A 15434-nucleotide genomic window follows, 5' to 3' on the forward strand; every position below is an offset into this window, starting at 1 on the left:
AAAATATTTATTTTTATTAATCTTTTAGGCAAACCAAAATAACGTGAACAAAACTTGCGCGCGCGTATATCTATATCCGATTATAGATCTCTGATATATTTCGATTCGATAAAATTTAATATTTTTAAAAGGCATATTTTTACTATATTCAAGATTCGCGTTTCATCTCGCATATGACATTACGCGTTCGCATTGATTTTGCACGTTGACTGCAAAATCGTTTACGATACGTCGAGCTCGCGCTCGCTGGGCGCGCTTGGTCCTCGCGAGCGGCGGATAATATTGCGGCACGGGGAGTGAAAGCGACACGGTGAACCCGCTTACGAGGTTACTCATGTACTTTTACTCCGAACCGAGCTGTATTATAGTGGCTACTTACCCGGCAGTCCCTGGCATAGTTATCACCAGAAATATCGCCGTGTTGGAAAGCCCGCGCGCAAAAGCCGCTCGCGCTATCCATTCTCTGCTCGCTCTCTCTCGACAGAAGACTTCTCTTTTCTCTTTTGCTTCCTGCAAAATTTCTATATATATATATATATATATATATATATATATATACACACACACACACGTACATACATGCATATATATATATATATAATTTTTTATAATATACACACACACACTCACACATAATTTCTCCCTTCCGCGTGAAATCGGACTGTCGAGAATATTAGAAAACTCATTCATTCCAACAAGTGTGGGCGACTTGTTTCTGACCTCGATAAAAACGTTCAGGAGCTACCTGAGATAATCTTTTCTGAGGTTTGTGCTTTGTCTTTGTAATTCATGAAACTACAGCTACGAGAGAAGACATCGGAGTTGTATTTCGAGTGAGAAAATACCTGAGTTGTATTATATTGTACTCGTCTCTATTACTTTTTTTTTTTTTTTCGAAATGCCTTCCTTTCTTGTCGATTTTGTTGTTTTATTCATGCTTTTGAAAGTTTTAAAGATTAAAGCATTTTTGATCGTTTATGAAGGATTAATGTTGCGCAAATTGCTAATATTATTTATATTATAGAGATACGTGATGAAAAGGCTATAAGAATTAATGTAAAATTAAGCGACGCTGGTTGGCGCGTACATTGTATCTTGAATATATATGAATGTTATTTAAATTAAATTACTCGAGAGTTTTAAACGTGGCGGGGTCAAATTTTAAAGCCCCCCGTTGTGTATGCGCGTTCGCGTTCTCGCATGGTTGACTTCGGAATCGATTTTCATTATCGTTTTATCCGAGGCTTGGCAAGAGAAGAAGCTTTCTCTCCTGGACAAAGCAAACGCCATATGCCGTCCTGGACAATGAATCGAGTGGAAACGAGAGTCTCGTCGGAGGGCGGGTGTGTAGGACCCCTCGGTTTCTCGGCCCCTCCGAGACGCGTTTCGATTCTTTCGGATGCCCAACGATAGGGAACCCTTCGAGCCCTCTGGATTTTCGCCCTCGCTGCTCGTTCTGTTCCGTCAATACAAGGGTGAAGAAACGTACCCCATCTCGTTTCTTTTTTACTTTGAGAGGCGATTTTTCGTAGTTCGATGTTCGTAGAATCGTTTTCAACCGCTTCATTTCAAAATTAAACGAATCTCTCTTTATATTTTAATAATATGGAAAAATTTCGTAATCCCAAAATTATATGGAATTTTCTCTTAACCACTCGTTCCTTGATATAAATGAATATTTGCTATATGATCATTAAAATTCTTTCATTTTAGTAAAATCGAAATTCTTGGAGTTATAAACTTCAATTTTGTACTAGAATATTACGAACATTATTACAGTGAAAAATATATCGCGCATTGCACAATTATAATATTTGGCTGAAAAAGATTTTATTATAATACATTTTGAAATATAACGGAAATATATCTCTCTGTCCAAGGTTTTGCGATATAATGTGAATGTAAAGTAAAATAAAAAAAATTCCATTTTTAGCATTTGTAAACTTTTTTATATGCGACGGTGCAAGAGGCATGTTAATCGCGCTTTCGGAAATTACAAACGGAGCGCGATGCAATCGGCGAGAATTAATGCGCCCACGTCGCCGATATTGCGTCTTGCCAAACTCTGGCAGAAGTTTCCGTGGTAATCGTCTTCGCATTCGCTCTACTGTGGTGGAAAAGCCGTTTGGATGTTCGCAGAGTTCCTCGTTGCGGTTTTGGAACCGCGCTCGCGCACAGCTGTGCCATTCTCTCTCTCTCTCCCTATTTCTTCGATTGCCCTTCGCTGTCTCACGATTTGAAACGAATCTATATACACAGTCATTTTTGTGGCAAGGACGAGAGAGTGAGTCTCTTTTCATCCCTATTCCATTCACCGGTAGTCCACCACCATCATCATCATGATCATCATCATCATCATCATCATCATCATCTGCCACTATACATGTACCATCCACAGAGAGACAAACGATCAAGGGATCTTAAGTGCCAGTCGAGGGTAAATAGGATCTAGGATTCCGGGATTCTACTATGCCGTAGCTGTTATATAACGAATGATTCTTTCCAAAATGGGAAAGAAACCTAAAAGGAGACGTAATGTAATCGAGTTTTCTTGTCAATCTTTGAATTATTTGGAAATAATACGTATATTCAATATAGAATAAAAATATCCAGCAGTTTCCTCCCGCGTATTAACGCAAGAAAAAAAAATCCAAATTAAGATAAACAAAGATACAGAAAGTAATTTCGTATAAATTTAATTTTTATTTTTGTGAAAGATAAATAAAATAAAAATTGGCATTCGTAGAAACGTCTAGAAATGTTTATAAATCTTCGATAAACGAACCAATAAGACGTCCCATGAGATATAAAATTTACGATGCAGCAAATATGCGAACGTTCTACTCTACTTCTTTTTAATTAAAATAAAAGTTTTGATTAAACGAAAATTGCGGACGTGTTTATACAATGTAATTTCAAGTGCATATCAACAGAAAATGGCCTTTACTATTTGAGCAAAATTAAAGAAATATCAATTAGCATATTTACATATTGGTGAACATGATCCGTACAAAAATCAATTTTTGATGCGGCAATGTAATTGACGTTGTAATATAAAACAAGTAGGATTCCGATAAGTTCTTTCAGGAGAAACCATTCAAAGAGAGAATGAGGCTGTATCTTAATATAAATATATATTTATACACTATATGAAAAATATGTATGTATATGAGTGTGAAAAGTACAATGTTGTAGATTACATGAGAGTAATGACAGATAAATAATAAGATAAAAACAATAAGTATAAGATATTTGTGAAATTTTTGATACCACCAAGTACCACAAGTAATTGAAAATAAAAAATAAATATTGTAAATAGATATTTATGTATATCTAATATCTGCATGGTGATATTCGATGTCTCTTTTCTTGCTGTCGAAGACTCGGATTCTTATATATTCCTTTCAAACTTATATTCCATTGTATCTAGTCATTCTTATCTCGTGTCATAGTCCTAACGTCAAAGTTGCCCAATCGACATCTATCTATCTAATCGATCGTTGATGACACCTGGCCTAGTGGTACAGTTAGAACGAGTGGGAGTAGGTATTAAACATCGCGGCTACAAAAGAGGATCGAGGTTAACGATAAGTCCCTCTCTCTCTCTCTCTCTCTTTGTCTCTCCCTCTCTCTTTTCTCGCGGACCGATGAACTTTTTCGTAAGCAAAGAGATTCGACGAGAGCGAATTATCGATCCGAATGACATCTAGGGAAAATGTGCTCGTGATAATATTCTTCTAACTTGTGAGCCTTAAAATTACGTTAAGATTCGAGAAGAAGGAGGAAAGATAGGAAAAGAATCTATTATACTTAAAGTTGTTAAAATTGGAAATTTATTGTAACAAAATCTTTCTCTCTCTCTCTCTCTCTGCTTTAAAAAAAGTAAATAATTCTGTGTTAAAGAAAGTAAATTCAAAGATAAATTAATCAGATTATTTATTTTTTATTATTTTAATTATTTTTATATTTTAAATATTTATTTATTTTAATACAATTTATTTTTATGCAATATGATGCAATTCGATTTAGAGATATTATCAGCGAAACTTTCAAGACTTTGTTCAATCGTCGACGGCATCAAAATTTAATCCAGGATTTAATGATCGCTTATACAACTACTCGCTTATACGGCTCCGCCGATTCTCCTCATAATTCTCAAAAGTCTGGCGAAATAATATATATCGCGGTATATATCTCTCTCTCTCTCTCTCTCTCTCTCTCTCTCTCTCTCTCTCTCTTCAATGGACGCATTATTCACAGTCCTCTCTTAATTACATTAGGGCGATACGCTCCCCCGGGGCTGAATAGAGACCGGCGCTGGAATTGTTTCCACAAAATTGCGACACGACACCGTTTCACCGCTGCTAATTCACCGAGGAGATTTATGCTAGCCGCCGCGCTTTAGCTCCTTCGACTCCCCCGCATTCCTCTCGGCACCGACCTACTTTTCCCATTATCGTAGCGTAACTATCGTCGGCCGGTATCGCCGATAAAAATCAGCCCGTGCGCGTCTGTCAAAAGATCGTCGAGGGCATCGCGTCTTTTCCCTGGTGTTTCATAAAGGAACGCCGCAGTCCGCACGGATCTTATAATGCGCGCGCTGATCTTACAATTAAGCCAGTCCTAGTTTTTTTTGTTAGTGTGCAAAGTATCTTTCGAGTACTTGTATCTTTATTCGCGCTTCAAGCCAACTCTGATAACAACAAAGTTTCAATTCGAGCTTCTCTAATCGCATATGAAAAAAGCTCACATAATTTCAATGATTTCCATCTGTAACGCTATAAAAACTCGGGAAAAAAATGTATTCTATATAAATACGTAACAAATCAATTTTCGCGCATTCGACTCATCTCGCGATTACATATACTCGACTCGCAAAAATTTTTTATAAAGAAGATGTAGGAACCATTTATGCGGTATTCGGTGCGCGATGGAAAAAAAGGATTCTAGATCACAAATATATATATAGATGCAAAGCGGATGGAAGAAGCGTATATGCATTGCTGTTCGAAAAGCTCCATGGAGGAGGATCTTTTTCCCCCTCTCCTTCTTGTGCGAGTGTGTCTCTGTGTGTGTATGTATAATGGAGGCTCGAAAAACGAGGCGAAGCGAGGTGAAGAGAGCTGACCTACTGTGGCAAGTGGCTCAGGGCCGTCGTTGTCCAAATCGTCCCCTCGATCGCCCCCCATCGGGTATTCTCTCTCCATCCGGTACCATGCGGCAGTATATTCAAGTCTGTTTCTTTTTTTTCTCTCTTCTGAACGTAATATCCTCGTAATATCCTCACTTTGGCCCCCTCCTTTTTCTCTTTCTTCGTCGATCTTTCCTGCTTCTTTTCCCTTTACCCTTTTCTATAACTTGCGACCAGGATTTTCGCTAACGTTCCCGATAAGCTAAATGGACCGTAACGCCCGGACTATAATGCCCAGAGTCTATCGTGACGTCGTTCCGTGTGATAATAACGTACCGATTTTATAGCGATTAGATGAGAATGCCACTGTATAAGCGCGAGGGTGAAAGATAGTTGAGAACGAGACGATATAGAGACGAGTCGCGAGAATATCGAGCTAATGTATGGCGGTTCCCTTCCTGAGAGAATGCTTTCTAGCCGATTCCAAATAGAGCCATTGCTCAATGTACGGCATTGCAAATGAGCTTATTATAGCGTTGCTTATTTTCTCGTTTTAACATTCGTTTCTACATTTTATTACTTTGATTGTACTCGCGAAAAAGAGCGCGCGTACAAAAAGTAATAAAATATTACTACTTTGAATGTCTTAAGATATTAATTTATTCAACACATATCCTCTCTATTTTGTTATTATTATAACTTTAGTCAATTTTCTTATTTTTGTTTCTTTTTTTCAAATCGTATAATTTAATTGATATTTAAATTAACTATAAGGGTTCTACAATAGTTACATATACAAGGTTGTATACAAGTTAAATTTTGATTATTTCAAATTATTGGATTTTTTGCTGAAGATATTGGGCATAATGCGGTTTGCTTTGGTCCACGACATACGGCAATGTATCGTTTATTAGCCAGGCCCGAACTTAATATCCTCGATTCGTGACCGGCTCTCTTGTGCCTTTTGCGCACGGGTCGACGTAAACGCCCACCCGAGGAGGAAAGTGAATCAGCGGCGGTCGCTGAGTGAAAATCATCTAGTGAAAATGTGAAGGTCGGATAGAGTGGCGATTTGAAAGTTCTGCCATAGCTTCCAGCTATAAACCGATTTTCACTCTGCCATCGTCGTCGTGGATATTCCTCGTGAAACGTACGGCAAAAGGTCGAATTATTATGGATTATTACAAGACCCTAGGTACCGCTAGATACGTGCTACGTGCACGCGCGAGTACAGCTGATGCGTTCACGAAGGTAGCGAATTGCTCCGATAAGCGACACATGTTGATTTTTGTACCGATACTATATTTTTATGCTGGATTAAAAAAAAAGATATATATATATATATATATATATATATATATATATATATATATATATATATATGTACATGTATATGTATAAAATTTAAATTTTATTATATACTTATACATCTGTGTAAAGTTTGCAGTTAAATGCTTCGATTCTACATCATTAATTTTCGAGATACGCAAATAGATTTATGTACTTATACATCTTTTCTGATTTTTGATTTCAGAAGTTGTGTCCGTCATTGTTAAGTCGGTGCGTCATATCAGAGCGAAGCAAATTATGTTGAGTAAGTAGACACACGTATGAAATAAATCTTTCAATAAATATGCTGATTATTTATACCTTTTACGGTAAATATATATCCGAATAAGAACAACTATTACTTAGTCAAATATTAAGTCAAATATTTAGTAAAATATTACTAATAGTAAACCCATGTACACTCACTACTAACTAATGACTAATAATTTATTAACATAAATTTATTAAAAATTAAAATATTGCAAATATTACAGTCAATTTTGATATTAGCGCATAGATGGATTCAAAAGTGTCCTTCTCTTTAATATAGATCCAAATTTCGTTAAAACTAAAATTCTTCTAAATTACAATTAAGATTAAAATAAAAAATAAAGATTGAAACGTTATCGTAGGTACCTAAAAGTTGGATCAAATTTTCGCGGAACATTATTTACGTAAAATTTTAATTTAAGTGAGACATCTTCTCGTCAGCTTGTCTATCGCCGACGCCTCTTCCGCATAGTTTATCGTAATTCCGCGCGCGAAACCGCGGCGTCATTTCCCGATCGGGATGTTGATTCTTGCGCCGTGAATCTCGGCCGCGAATGCTTTACAAGTGTTAAGTATAAGAGAGAGAGAGAGATAAAAAGAGACAATGAAGAAGAAGAAGTAGAAGAAGCGACAATTTTTACCATTGCACGCGCGGATGACAATATTTCATTGTAGCTGCTCGAGAGAAAAAAGAAAGTGACATCATTCGTCCTCGCGCTTACGTAAAGATATCGGCGTCGTATCCATCATTAACGTTGGTGATCCTTACGTGATTTCTTATACGCATACATTTAGCGCAAAGTAAGCATTTAATGTTCCCCTAATTTAAAGATTAACGGCTGCAGGAGCAATCCACACAGATAATCGGAGCGAATTGAATGAAATAATACATGTACATGCATATAAACATTGCATCGAAAGCGTCGATCATTGAAATTACAACAATTTTTCAACATTACGTAATAAAGCTCTTGTGTATTATACTTTACAATATAATTATATTATTAATTTAATTTAATTTACATTGTTGCAGAACGATACTCTTATTTCTTAATCGATTTCAAAGAAACCTTATCAAAATTTTAATTTAAAGCTAACGCATTAGTGATGCATTACATTAAATTAAAACTAGAAAAATGTGACAAACATTTTCATATAAAATTTTCACGAAACTTTTGCGAAATTTCCGCGGAACCTTTAACTTTTAACCTGGTAGGATATTTAAGATTAGCCATGACCACATGTAAAGGTTTAGAAATTAGCAATCATTACCAATAATCGGATCGATAAAAAAATATATACATATGTATAAACATTGCATCTCGAAAGCGCCGTCCATTGAGACTATAACAATTTTCCAATCTTATATATTATGCTGTTATTTTTGTTACGTGTATTTACAATTACATAATCAATTTAATTTATATCGTATTGCTGAGTGAGTAGTCGTATTTCTTAATCGATCTCGAAAAAACTTTGTTAAAATGTTGACTTGAATGATACTAATAATACTAATATATACATACGTGTCAAATTAACTTAATTAGGAAAGTACGAAAAATATCTTCACATAAAATTTCCCTACATAAAACTCAATTATGGCGGAATATTTGAGATCGGCCACAGGCATGACCATATTCGCATACCCGCTCGGTCGCGTCAGCATCGCATAGTTCTCATCGTCGGAAAGGTTAACTGTTTGATTAGATTAGCGTGGCGTGCAAATAACGGCGGCAGACCGGCCTCGGTTTATATGACCATGCCAGATTGTTAAGTGGGCTTTATCGAAAACCTCCGGAAAGGACGACGGGAAAGAAAGTCGCTTCGCCGCTTCCGGGATCGTAGAGAGGAGTATAATGGGCGAGGGCGAGGGCGAGGGCGAGGGCGAGCACGTAGCTGTAGCATAGCTATCATCCAAATGGTTATTTTCGACGATGAGGTCGACTAGGACGCGGTAAAACGAGCATTCGAGGACGTCCTCTCTCTGTGTGTGTGTGTGCGTGCACGTGGTGTTTGTACGTACGTGTGTGTGACGACGCGTGTGTTTCTCTCGCCTCTCGCCGTTCCATTCATTCTATACACATGGCCAAGCCCACACGGAGATGTAACTTTGATGCGACCTCCGGCGTTTCCTGCCTCTTCGATCGATAATCGATCTCCGATGATCGATGTAATAAATGAGAAAATGAGAAAAGCATGAATTTCTGAATTACGAGACGCGATCTCTTTCTTCGAAAGATTCGTAAAATATGTTTCTCTGGTACCGGTATATCTGAATTAAAGATAAGCACATTTAGGATGCAAAATATTACAAATTAAAGACTTGTATTGAAAAAAATCAAAGCGTACAGAGTTTCAATTTCGAATCGATTTAAAACATTTGCGTTGCAAATGAAGAAAATCAAAAGTTGTAAAAAGAAATCTCTCGAGGTTTAAATATAAAGATATATTTTTGTTAAATAAATGTATAAAAAAATATTATTATTTATATATATTACGTTATATTTCTCGAACTTTCCCACATTTTCAATTTATCGAAGCCGAGCGATCTCTCTATTCTCGACTTTCCCCTCAGTCCTCGCTTTCGAAACTTTCGCGGTGTCTTTTATCTTTGCATCGTTCATCGCGGTTAATTTGTCAAGAGGTAATTTAGGCTCGATCGTATCTCAGACTTGAGGCTCTCTATTTGCGCAACGATATTATTTGATAACTTTATTTCAAGCATCAGATCCACAGATATTCGATAATTTCCGTCTGTGTAACTTGGCACCCCCGTGAAAAATTAAATTTAAATGTATGTGTGTGGCATAATTATATTATATTAATATCTGAATCTGATTTCTGGCTGTAAGGATGCCGAATTAACGAAGGTCTTTTTGTTAAACGGTGAGAAATACATACCACGTGTCGTTCTACATCACTTTTAGATTACAGAATGACCTTAACCCCACTATCGATAATCGATGGCATCGATCGTGGGCTCCGCTGCTCCATGAAGGCATCTACAGACTTATCCGGGGCTATCGAAGGCCATGGTCGACTAATTTACACCTGGAAAATTCTCATATAATATACATAAAATTCTCGTCGGAAAATTTTCTTCTTTCATTAATTTTTGTTTTATACGAGCTATTGTTCTTGAGTAATCGGATTAAAAATATCACGCGACAATATTTGTTACTTATCTACATCTCCCTTATTATCCGGAGATATTTCGGAGATAAGTTAATAAAGATATAAAATATGAATGTATAAAAAACATTTCGGGGAAAAGAACATTTCGATAATATTCAAACGTCGAATGACAAAATGACACTCTCTCGAGATTCGAGACTCTCCGAAAGAGTTAACGATTTGCACGATCTCGCTATGAGAATGTGCTCCAACTTTATCGCTCTAAATATAGCTTCTCTTTATTCTCGAGACGACTTGGAGATTGATAATCTCTTCTCGTCACTTTGGCTTTGCGCAAGAATTAGCTATCGGTCCGCGAAAATCGTATCGCGCCTCAAACACAAACGATGAAAATCTTGGTAATTAAATTATGTAATATTGACCTTCGATTCGATGCGCGATCGCAAACTAGCGATGCGATTTCAGTTTGTTGTCGTAATAATCAATCTCGTATATTTTATAGTCGAGCGAATCCGAACTCGTGCCCAGAGATAATTAAGTTAACGAGCCGATCCAGGGAGCACCGTTAATTAATTTGTCATGCCGGGCTTCTCGGCGAATTCCGAGTAAGGCTATTAAGCGCGTTTCCGTTCATCTCGCGACAGAACGCGAATAATAAGCGCATTTAATCCGTTTAATCGCCTCATTCTTTTTTCTCTTTGCGAACAGTATACACTTTGCGTCGTTTTTTTATTCCTCATTTTTGTCGAGGTAAACAATTAAGTCGATCTAATCAGTCTTCACGAATTAAAAAATGTGACAGTTTTTTTACAAGTCCTGTTTATTGTAGGAAAAAGATGATGAAAGCGATTTAATTGCTGAAAATTACACAGACATGGTGAAAATCATCAAGTTTCTTCTCTTTCGCTTTAAAAAAAAGAATCTGCTTCAAGACTCGAAATAATGATGAAAATTGTGATGTAATTTGACAGACATCAATCTTTAGTAAATATTGCGTATATATTTTTACTTTAAGCTTTCAATTTGGGATTAAAGTTAAAAAATGCAAGTGTTGTAGAAAGTATGTTTGGTCTTTTCCGCTTATAATTACAAATTGATTACAAATGAATATAATTTGTTATTACAAAAAATTACTGTGTTTACACACACACACACACACACACACATTTCTTTGTTCCAATATAATCCGAGTTGATGTAAAAAAAGCGATTACATCGATCGGTGTCGCGCGCGATCTCTTTCTCTCTCTCTCTTTCTTTCTCTTAGCGGAGCGCGCCTAACGCGCGCGATGCCTTGGCCCACAAGAGAGAAGCCGACCTCATTTTTATTACAATTCAAACGCGCCCTCCCACCTGTCCTCCCAGAAGAAATGTCAGCGATTGTCGATAGAATCGGGCACATGGAGAAATCTCTTTCGTCGATATGAATAATATATCCGCGGACAGAGTTTATCTCTTCATCGGGAATCCAAATTCCTTTGTGAGCGATCCAATTGTATTTCGAGGTTAACTTTACAATTTCGTACCATGCATTTTTTTTTTTTTACAAAGTGCTTTACGCGAGAATAAAAGGCGAAAAATGACATTTTCAGATCGTGTGACTCGCGTATCTATATACGTATGTCGTGTTGCCGGAGAGAGTGCTATACTCGTGGCACGTGTCAGCTATACAATGAAGAAAGTGGGAAACGATAGTTATCGTTTAAGCCAATTATATTAAGGGAAAGTTGAGATTAGCTCGGGGTATAAAGAACACGGTAAGATATATATCCGCCAAGTCTCGATGTTTCCGTGTCCGGTAAAACTATAGCGAAATCATATCTCGAGCGCGCGAAACTATGCAACTTTTAATATCGCGATATGCACAATTCGAGCGAATCAAATTCATGCGAGCGTATCGAGAATATTGGACTCACGTTGAGGTGCGTACCGGTCGCTTCGATATCCCACGTCGCGCATATTTCTCGATGACCCAAGCAAAAATGAACACGGTGAGAAACGCGCTCGCGTTGCATCCCGCGCGCGATATATTCGCCGCTGCGTATAGAACGTGTCCTACGACGGGTGTTCTAACGGTCTTCCGCCTTGACCGAGTTGAGCGAGGTCCGTGTCGGATCCCCGCGTCTTGACTTTGACTCCGTTTTATCGTAAAAGTCATTTCCACGATCAATTATCCGACGACGATTATCCGTGAAGCGGGGACGAGTCCGAAGAAGTCCTTTTCTCGTCCCGATCCTCTTCTCTTTCGTCGACGGTGGATTTAGAGATATTTAGTTAACCGCACGTGCGCAATGTTGGCGATCGTTTATTTATTTTCGCGGTGAGCCGCGCTTCCGTAATAATACGTACTCGGAAAAGCTCCCTCTCAACCTTCCTCCTCCCGATCGAGCCATCTTCCTTGGAGCGAATCCAATTCTCGTAACGAGCGATTCGTTAATCGTTAACGCTTTAGTCTCTCGCAATTCGCGAAAATAAATTGATATCAAATATCGTATACGGGGATCGCGCGTAAATGTTACAGATTCAAGCCGGTCGGCTTTCGCGAGATATCGCGTCGCGTTAATATCGTATATAAATAGCTTTATTTAAAGCTAAATTAGAAAAGTTACAAGGGCCGGAGGTTGTATTCCGTTAATGTATTCCGTTTCTTATCTCTCGTCGTCGTATTGTCAACGGGATCAACAATCAACTTGCGTCGTGTGAATCACAAGAGTTTGAGAATAATATAATATAATTTGCAGTTTATAACGCGCCGCGCCGCATTGTCGAGTTAATGGCAACACCTCGTATCTTCGCCAAGCTTTTACGAAGAGCTTTACGAATGCCCGGACGAGGAAGCGAGCGGGCGAGCAGTCGGCGGGAGTCGCGGTATATTTTTCACGGTTTTATTTTCCTCAATAGAAATTACCGGCGCATCCTCGACAGATGTCTTTGGACGCCATGCGCGTTCAAGAACAATGAGCGATTAAAGGAACAAGAAGAAAAAAATGGAAAAACTGTGCAGCCTCGCGGAAATGCACGAGCAGCCTAAATAACGATAGCCAGACGTGTTTGCGACTTTGTCGAGTTTGCACGTCCGATCTCTCTTTAACCGCTTCGCTTGGCATTTAATCGACGGCCGTGAGGAGCACGCACATGCATTTATAAGCGTCTATTTACATACGAACAGTCCGACAGGTCGAACAAAATATCGTCAATAATTTATCTCGTCGAGAGAGATTAGTTTATAAAAGTAACAAATTTTAAAGTGAATATCGTACATACGTACACGCAGGCGGCAAAAATGTCTGTGACAGTGTTGAGCGAAATACGTATTCGTAAATGACGCATAACTTTAAATAAATATTCATTAATTTGATTTGCATTAATGCGAACATAAAACGTGCGCTTTAATACATTTATAAATATAATACACATGTACGAAACTGTCATTTCGTAATATGTGCAACATTGCGATGTGTATCAATGATATGTATTTTGACGCATTAATCTTAAACGAGATTGTCGATTTATCTAAATTTTTCCTCTCCCTCTCTCTCTCTCTTCTCCCCACGTTACATTTAACGCAATGCTTTAATTTACATGTTTTAATTTACATTTCACCGTTTATATTCACTGCTGAACATTAGCTTTGTACTGTCCGAGATGTGCATTATGCATATAGTACCAGCGATATATCTCAATTTGTTCTTTTATCTTTCCTATTCGTGTGCATATTTCACGTGGTCGGATGCCAGTCGGCATTAATCAGGCATCGTGCGCCATGTCGATGGCAACATTGCTGCAGACTTTTGCAGTCGTGTCGAGAAATCGCTACGGACTCGTCGTAGCATAGCACAGTACAATAATGGTGGTAAAGGTGGTGATGGTTGTATATTCGCTCTCATTAGCCATGGCGAGCGCGCGACATGGTGTGGTACCACTACTACCATTCACCACCACCACCACCACCACCAGCATCAGCACAGCCGTCGCATAGCATAGGTGGTAGCTTCGTTCGTTCTATCGACCGAGCGAGCGGCTCGGCTCTCTCGTCCCGTGACCTGACCTCGTCTGAACCCTCCGCCGCTGTTCTGCTGCTGGCTCCGTCCTGTATCTCTCTTTCTTCCTCCCTCCCTCTTTTTCTCTTTCTCCCTCTCTTTCCCTCCTCTCTCCCTCTTTTTCTCTTCCTCCCTCTCTCCCTTCTCTCTTTCCCTCCTCCCTCACTCTCTCTCTCTCTCTCTCTCTCTCTCTCTCTCTCTCTCTCTCTCTCTCTTGCTCTTTCGCTTTCTTCTTTCTTTTCGTTTCGCTCGTTCTAACGCAATCACCTTTCGCAACATTACAAGCAGCCGCTCTTCTCTCTTCTTCCAACACCATCGCCGTTGTCGTCGTTTCCCGCCCCCGCCTTCCTTGGAGAGCGCTCTTGTCTCTTCTCTAACCTCCCTCTTTAGCACTTTCTATATTAGCTTGCCCAAACTAAAACAAAGCCCTAAAACTTTAAGGAATAGCGTAATTCGCTCTGCTCGCTCATCTCCAAGTCCGTTTCTCGCCTCTTAAAGAGTTTTTATCACTTATTTAATTAATCTACGCTTTATCTTGCGGCTTATTAATCTTTTTTATTAAAATTCTGACAAATTCTCAATTACAATTATGTTGCATTTTTTTCTTCGTCTCGACCGCTCGTTGTAACTGTATTACTATTACGTTGAAAAAATCGCTAGATTGCTGGATGCGTTAATAACAAAGAATAATGGTAAGCACTGTTAGATAATGCAAAGCACATATCGTGTATACCGTTCATATCGTGTTCGATCAAAATGGATAACTTTGAAAGAATTGCCCTTTTCTATATCGATTGTCTTTAAAAAAATTTCTCGAACGAGTCGAATTTCTCGATTCGCGATACTATGTTAGTAGTAAATTATTCGCTCTTTTTGTAAATTCGATTTAAATTCTATTTCTGTATATACATTCTTTCAAAATGTACGAAAGAAAAATTACATATATATATATATATCATGATGTTTTTAGCTCCGATTCTTTCTTCTTTATCCGAATGCGAGTATCAAGCTTACGCTTCGTAGTAATCACCCATTGTCGTATTTAAGCGCTAAATGAACGCGCTACCAAGGCGACCTTTGGTTACTGGATTATCCACGCGTGATTGTGCGGCCGACTTACATTCGCACAGTTGTCCACACATTCAGACAAGTTTCGCGCGCCCATATCGCCAGCAATAAGGCAGCCGTAACTATACCTATGTTACGTAGCACGTTCTCAATTTTACTTATCCACGACAGAAATTGCTCCAAACTTTGCGCGGACTGAAATACATATAAACTCCGTCGTCCAATTATACTCCGACAATATCAGTGAAATACGAATTTACGAGCTAGAGAACGTTAAGCTTCGCCCTTAAACGCGCAAATTCACGTGCACGAAAGTTTGTTAATTCCAAGTTCCTTGGAGACGGATAATAAAAATAGGATCGAGTATTAAAAAAGAGCGAAACGCGAAATGGAGAGAAAAGCGTGAGATGAGTGAGAAGGACGATTCGAAGCGCGATTTTTAAAACAATATCTCGTTCGTAT

The 15434-nt window shown here is 38.4% G+C and overlaps 1 protein-coding gene across 1 annotated transcript in view; it reads left to right on the forward strand.

The window, feature by feature from the left end:
- Rdx (BTB/POZ and MATH domain-containing protein rdx) overlaps window positions 1-15434 on the forward strand; it is a 69693-nt gene that overhangs the window by 23737 nt on the left and 30522 nt on the right. The window contains exon 3 of the mRNA XM_083085193.1: window positions 6666-6725. The gene's annotated coding sequence lies outside the window, so the exon portion shown is untranslated. The remainder of the gene's footprint in view (window positions 1-6665; window positions 6726-15434) is intronic.

This window comes from Camponotus vicinus, unplaced genomic scaffold (genome assembly GCF_025532165.1).
Source record: "Camponotus vicinus isolate PSW18456_S1 unplaced genomic scaffold, iyCamVici1.0 SCAF_12, whole genome shotgun sequence".
Taxonomy (NCBI): Eukaryota; Metazoa; Arthropoda; class Insecta; order Hymenoptera; family Formicidae; genus Camponotus; species Camponotus vicinus.